We start from the raw sequence: 8,299 nt of genomic DNA on the forward strand, positions 1-8,299 counted from the left end.
GAGTATTACCATATCTTTCAATTCCTCTGGAGTCACCCATTTAAGCAATACCTTCAAAAGAGAATGTCAATGACATTAGTAGTCAATGACATACATTTTATAACATTTAATCCTTCTAGGGTTATTTTAACCATCATCCATTTATTACATTTCTCATACTTCTTTCTCACACTTCCGTGATACGTATATATGGTAAGAACATTCTTTCCGACGGTAAAAGTTCACGGTATGAAAACTTCATGAACAATATTCAACTTATTAATTTGGTAGTTGGAATTTCCATATTATTTTTTTTAATTGACACAATAATATTATGTATTATATAAAATTACACGATAATGTGTCCCTTACTGGGTACTTAGCCCATGCTGAGGCCCCCATTATAAAACATTACATGATAATGTGTCCCTTACTGGGTACTTAGCCCGTGCTGAGGCCCACAATATAAAATTTAACAAAAAGATATTATGATTAAATAAAATAAAATTAAACATAGATGAAAAAAATAAAGTACAACAATAAAGGCGGAAAATATTATGAAGTACGGTTGTATGTAAGGAAGTGTGTATTATAGTTCTGAACTGCCGCGAGATTGCAGAGTTGCTATGGAAGTCTAAGCAAAAAGCTTTGGGGATCTGGTGAGGAGACAATCAAAGATGCATGTTGTGTTGTATCACAGCGTTTATTGCTAGTCAGTTGAGTTGCGCAGTTGGGAGATGACTAGGACCGATGAGAATGACACCAGGTGTAGACGGCGATGACGGTGGTAGAATGATCGAGGTGCGGGTCAGTGAGTCGATGCCTCGTTGATGAAGACCGGACTCGTGGGTGTGTTCAGAACTGGTGAAGACGTGGAGTCTTCCGGGTACTCCAGTGTGAACGTGGTAGCCGAAGGTGCGATAGACCTGGTCGGCAGATAAGCGGGAGATGCAGGCCGGCGACGATGGAAGTGGTCGCAGGGTCTAAGCGCGTGAGGTCAGCGCTGGCCAGGAACGATGGCCCGGGCCAGGGCGCTGATGTGATCCCAAGGAGTCCATAATTAATTGTAGTCCGTGCAGAGCCGGGTATAGGCAAGTGGGTCGTGTAGCGGTGTGGTAAAGAAAGAGCGGGACGTAACGGGGGGGGGGGGGGGAGGGGGAGAAACGGCCATGTCAGCCGACTCCTCAGTACGCAGCAGGCAGTCGCAGCGCTCGCTAGTTGGTTACTCGTGAAACTGCTAATTAATGAGCGCCTAAGTACTTCTGTGCGCGCCTCATTATATAGCCGCCCGGGTGCATTCGTGAAAATTTCATAATTGTCGCATTGTAACTAGAGTGTTCCGGCTACAATGCATTTTATAATGGCGAGCGTTCTAGAAAATATAGCATCGCTAAAAAGCTAAAGAAAACCAATATCTGTATACTTTGTTCAAAAATTATAAAATTCTTACGAAAGAATAATCTGACCAATAATAAATATAAAACATTTTTTTCTTTGATTATCGCTATCTTTATAAGCGATAATCAAACAAAAAAATCAGGAGTTTATAAACTCAATTGCAATAATTGCAATTTCTTTTGCATAGGTAGAACCAATAGAAACTTTGAAGTCAGAACTAAAGAACATCTAAGAGTTCTAAATGAAAATAGTGAATCTGAGTTTGCAGATCATCTTTTGAATAACGATCACACTTTTGATAAAAACTCAGGTCTTAATATACTGCACACAGGATATAAAGCTTTGCAAATAAATAATTTAGAAATTAGAAAACATGTTAATATAAAAGCAGACTTAATTAATAAGCAAAAATTCCGCCCATTCTTACCCCCCCCCCACTCCTTCCACATTCCAATTGTGATATATATTTAGTTTTTGACTTTAGTATATACTTACTCCTGATGAGGTGAACTTTGGTAATGAATAATGTAGAGGTTATATTTATTTAAGTGATGTAAACAAAGCTATGTATGTTAATATAATAAATAATGCCATCACAAAGTGAAAAACTTTCAGAAGAAATTTTCTTCGAAAAATTAATATTTGCTAATTTAAACAATAGAATTGTTTTTATAACTATTTATTTTGTCACTAGAACTATTTCATTAATTTGTGTGAAACATAAAATCAAAAGATGGAATAACCAATACCATGTACATCAATTAATAATCTCTATGTAGTGCGTCAATTATTATTAGTTAATTCTACTCTTAAGAGAAAAAACAGAAATCAACTGGAATATCATTAAACATAATCTACAATGTACCGATTGGAAAAAACTGCAAAGCATGAACAATACAAATGATGCATGGAATTATTTCATAGAACTTCTTCAGAATAATATACTATCTAATACCACAAAAATTACTAAGAAAATCTCACACAAAAATGTACATATTAAACCATGGATTACACAGAATGTTATAAACTGTATAAGAAAAAGAGACGAGTTACACAAGAAACTTAAAAAAATTCCATACGATATACACATGTTAAGATACTACAAAAGATACAGAAACATTTGCAAAAAAGTTATTATGTATACAAAAGAAACCTACTATAAGAAAAAAATTTTAGATTGTAAACAAAATCCCAGGAAAATGTGGAAAATAATAAATGAAATAACCAGTTCTAAATCTGCCAACGTTACATCAATTGACGTGCTGAATATAAACAATGTTCCCAGGACATACGCTGATAATCCTGACCAAATACTTGAATACGTCAATAATTTTTTCATAAATATAGGATCAAATCTAGCAAAGCAAGTTACAAAATGTAACGAAGATGTACAAATAAACGAACCACCTGAGCAAGGAAATCAGCTCAATTTTAAACAAATTACAGCTGACGATATCAAAAACACAATTTCTTCTTTAAAATCAAATATTTCTTCGGGGGAGGACACAATCTCAACCAACGCAATAAAATATCTCTGTAAAGAACTTATCGAACCACTTACATACTTAGTCAACATGTCTATAACGATTAGCATATTCCCTACAGCCCTCAAAAAAGCGATTGTTATACCAATATTTAAACAAGGATGTAAAAATGACATAAACAATTACCGACCAATAAGCCTACTAAATGCATTTTCAAAAATATTGGAAAGAATACTAAAAAAACAACTCTTATCCTACTTAGAAGACAATAAAAAATTATCAAAAACTCAGTATGGATTTAGGGAGAACTTAAGTACTAGTGACGCCATAGAAAAAAATACCGATATGATCACTAAAAGTTTAGACAGTGGAGAAAAAACTTTGGCAATCTTCATAGACTTACAAAAGGCTTTTGACACAATAGATCACAAAATACTTTTTTCAAAACTTTCAAAAATTGGTATGTCATGTACAACACTAAACTTACTAAAAAGCTATATGACGGAGCGTACACAGAGCGTCCAAATTAACAAGAGAAAAAGCAAACCTCTCCTAATCAACCATGGAGTACCACAAGGAAGCGTACTAGGTCCGATATTATTTTTAATATACATTAATGATATCTGTAACCTAGAAACAAGAGGAAAAATCATTAGTTTTGCTGATGACACAGTAATTTTATTTAAAGAAAAAGATTGGATAAATACCTACAAAGAAGCTGAACACGGACTTGGTCTCCTGCAAAACTGGCTTAAAAGAAACTCCCTGACGCTTAATGTCAATAAAACAAAATATCTGACATTTTCTAAAACAGCCAGAGGGCAGCCGTCAGAGGACCTTAATCTCAAATTACATTCATGCCAAGGAATTTATCAAAAAAATCAAGGCTTATCATGCCTCTGTCCCACTATAGCACACTCCAAAAGCATCAAATATCTTGGAATTGAAATTGATGATAATCTCCGTTGGAACTCACATATAGATGTAATTACAAAAAAACTAACCAGGTACATATACTTCTTTAGAAACATTCGCAATATCCTCAATATAAACGATATTAAAAAAGGATACTATGCTTTGTGTCAATCACAAATAGAGTACGGAATAACTGGATGGGGGTCTGCCTTGAGCACTCACACAGAGCGGCTCAATATAGCACAAAAAGGAGTATTAAAGACTATACTGAAAGTTCCGCTTAGAACTCCGACAGAAGAAATATTCAAAAACTTCAATGTTTACAATGTACAGAAACTATATTCAAAAAATATTTTATTTAAACTGAAAAAAAACATATCCGAATACTCCACTGCCCAACATAAATACACAACCAGGGCAAAAAGCGAAAATATCCTGATTACTCCCAGTTTAAACACATCCTTTGGACAGAGAAATAATAAATTCCATGCTATAAAATTGTTCAATGCTCTACCAAATGAAACCAAAAAAATAAACGAAATGAGTATATTTAAAACAAAAGTCAAAACATGGCTTAGAGATCAAAGTAACAATCAACTTACAAACATTATGAAGACAATGTAAAGACAATTCAAAACTAAATACAAAAATTTAAGAAAAACTACAGGCCGCCTCAGAACAGGAAACCCTAGTGAGGAGGACTGTGAAAAAAATACAAAAAATATACTTATATTATACTTTAAACCTACATAATGTACAAATTTTGCTATTGATATTAATAAAAAAAAAAAAAATTAAAAAATACATCAAGAGTATAAACAGAAATTTTGAAAATAACTCTTAACTCTTCTTACTGACCTTACCTCAGATTTTGATATAATTGTTTTGAGGGAATGCTGGATTCAAGAAAATTGTATCCCTTAAACGATAAAAAACTGCAATCACTATAACACACTACATAACCAAACTCAAAACGATGGCGTTATTGTAAACATTAAAAACATATCACACATTCAGTCAAAGAAGTAATAATTAAAAACGCACACTGTCTTCAACTCCCAACTTGATAATCATATAACAATCCTGACTATATACAAATCTCCGAACATACACAATATCATCCCATTTATGCATTCACTAAATGAAATTCTGACAAACATAGACCATTGCCAGAACACTTATGTAATTAGGGATCTTATCATAAATATCAACAACAAAATGCATCCTCAAGCCAACGTGTACTTTAATTCAACTCTATTAGGATATTTACCATCTGTCACCATTCCAACTCGAGAATCAGAATCAAACACCAGTAGTTGTATAGATCATTATGTACCATCAACTTTCACAGATCATTATGCAATTATCACTTCCCTCACCCAAAAAATCCACACATCAGCATTAAATACTCTCCCTCAAGAAAAGATTTACTTTGACACTCTCCCAAACAATGTTTCTAAATAAAACTGTGAACCTATCTATCCTTTTACCGATACCACCTCTGCATGCGGAAGTAATTATAAATACTTTTTACACAACCACTTGGCCAATTCAACAACATACACAAAAAGTTTAAAAAAACCTGTCTGACCCAAAACTCAAGCCATGGATCACTGCTGGCATTCTCCACTGACAAATTATTATCTGTATCAAACATAAAAAATGATTTTATTGCATTTAATATCAATTGCGGCTAAAGTTGCACACCTGCAAGTTTGATGACCCCTTTTTCCAAATCATAATATTTACCACTTGAAAATGCATCAATCTGTCACCAGGCGGCAAAAGACTGGATCGAACATGAAACAGTTCGATAACCCTATTTTCTAAAACGAAATTAAAATATTGAAAAAGCCAAAAGCAGTTGCTGGGCGAAATATTATTCGCACCACAATACGAAAACATGTTTTTTGCAAGCTGACATCACACAAACGCTTGTAGGAAATATTATAAATAGCCCATTAAAAATTTCTGAGTGTCAACTGAAATCTATAATCGATTCTGTTCCTCCATCACGGCACAATCAATTTAAAGATTACAACTATATGCAACGAGCTGTTTACTGCCGGCACTCTCTCAGTTGAGCCAGACGCATCTTTCATCATTACAATAATGGGGCGTCTCCGTGTGCCTGCCCTTATAATCAAATGACCATGCCGCCGCTGAATCCCTGCGACTGAACCAGCCACAGATGCTGACAACTTAAAGGCTGACGAATACCTGCTGGCTACCGACTGAACTAGCCAGTGCCGCTGTTCACCTAGAGGATGACCAATCCCTGCTGCATTGATGTTGACAACCTGGAGGCTGGTGAATTGCTGCTGGCTGCCAACTGAACTGCCCACTGCCCACTGCCGCTGATCACCTAGAGGCTGGTCAATCCCTGATGCATTGATGCTGACAACCTAGAGGCTGGCCAATTCCTCCTGGCTACCGACTGAATCAGCCACTGATGTTGACAACCTAGAGGCTGACCAATTCCTCCTGGCTACCGACTGAATGAGCCACTGATGCTGACAACCTAGTGGCTGGCCAATTTCTCCTGGCTAGCGACTGAATAAGCCACTGATGCTGACAACCTAGAGGCTGGCCAATTCCTCCTGGCTACCGACTGAATGAGCCACTGATGCTGACAACCTAGTGGCTGGCCAATTTCTCCTGGCTAGCGACTGAATTAGCCACTGATGCTGACAACCTAGAGGCTGACCAAATCCTCCTGGCTACCGACTGAATGAGCCACTGATGCTGACAACCTAGAGGCTGGCCAATTTATCCTGGCTAGCGACTGAATTAGCCACTGATGCTGACAACCTAGAGGCTGGCCAATTCTTTCTGGCTACCTATTGAACTGGCCACTGCTGCAGCAGTTGCTTGCGCCATTTGCTATATCGTATTGCGCGATGATGCACAATGTGCTCCAATCTGAAATTATCGCTGAAAGAAATCCGATTGTCTCAGTTTCTATATGTGTATTAAAACCCAGTTGTATTGAAATAGATGTAACTATTTCTTGTGAATTGGGTTGGCTGTAAGAAATAGGAAGTACCTATAAGCTACACCGCTTTGTACGTTCTGTATATCAGTACAATACATCTAATTAAAATGTGAATTTTGATTTGAATCTTCTTTCTTTTATCATGGTTTGGATAGAACACATCACGGTGTTTTACTTAAATCATTACCCAGGTTGAGGGCTGATGTGTGCCGGTGCTTATTATTTACAGTCTTTTCTTGTGCAGGCAAACACGTCCCGTACATTATCAGATAACTAATACGGCTTCCAAAAAGTTAGGAGTACTTCAGATGCAATAGCCGCTTTAACCAAAATCATCTCTCATAATCTTGACATTGGTTGCAAACCACTTGCTTTTTTTCTCGATTTAGCAAAAGCATTTGATACGGTCTCCTATCCCTTTCTGGTTAAAAAGTTTCAACAGATCAAAATAACAGAAGTAGCCTATTCACGAAAACATCATGTTTGAAAACTATCAAACGAAACGATCGCAACAAACTCTTATTTACTCTGATAAAATACATATAAGCCAAAAATATCTATGTCTTACGGGGTACCTCTAGGCAGTGTACTAGGCCCATTTTTATTTTTTTATTACATCAACACACTGGGTACCATAGATATTGGAGGTAAGATATTATCATTTGCAGATGATACAGTATTCATATTTGAAGGTGAATCATGACAATCAGTAACTCATAAAACTAATAATGGCCTAATAAAATTAAAGCATTGGCTAGACACATAACACCTCACACTTAATATCGACAAAACTCAATACATGACATTTTCTATACGCAAAATAATGCTTCCAATAACTGTCGTACATAGCTATCGTAGCTCTGCCATATATTCTGCTCTCTTAGGTCCAACTTAGACTTGGAGACTCTACGAAGCGTCTATTTCGTCCTTTTCCAATCCTTAGCAACATATGGTGTTGTGGGATGGGGTGGCTATGCTGAATCTATTATCAATCCAGTTACAGTACAATAACTAATTTTGAGAATTATATTAAATGCCAACCTTCCAATCCTGTAAACTATTTGCTAAAATTAGGGTCTAACATATTCGCCAGTTATTTACTAAGACAAGCTTGTGCTACATACGGAAAAATAACCTGCTGTTGTTTCCACACCTTCTAGCACACATCCGCTTTCCATCAAACCTGGGATGCATGGTTCCTCAAACTAGAACCACATTCGCTAGAACGACAATTCGGGTTCATCGCTCCTAAAATATATTATGCTTTAAACAACGGAATACAGTCAATAATTCTATATCCTTTTTTACTATCGGTGTTCAATATTAACTATTTGAAAGGGGACGCGCCTTATTTGAAGAATACATGAGTTCCTAACACTGTTAAAAAAAGGTTTAACTCTTTCATTTATTCAGCGGTTTTATCTTTATATCTATTTCTAATATGGTTTCTATAATAATAAGCATTTTTTAAATTTTTGTTTTACCATAAAAAAAACCTTTTCCGTTATGTTTTATTATTATTATTCTT

Source organism: Hesperophylax consimilis, chromosome 4, assembly GCF_061612785.1.
Source record: "Hesperophylax consimilis isolate HC1 chromosome 4, BYU_Hcon_1.0, whole genome shotgun sequence".
Taxonomy (NCBI): domain Eukaryota; kingdom Metazoa; phylum Arthropoda; class Insecta; order Trichoptera; family Limnephilidae; genus Hesperophylax; species Hesperophylax consimilis.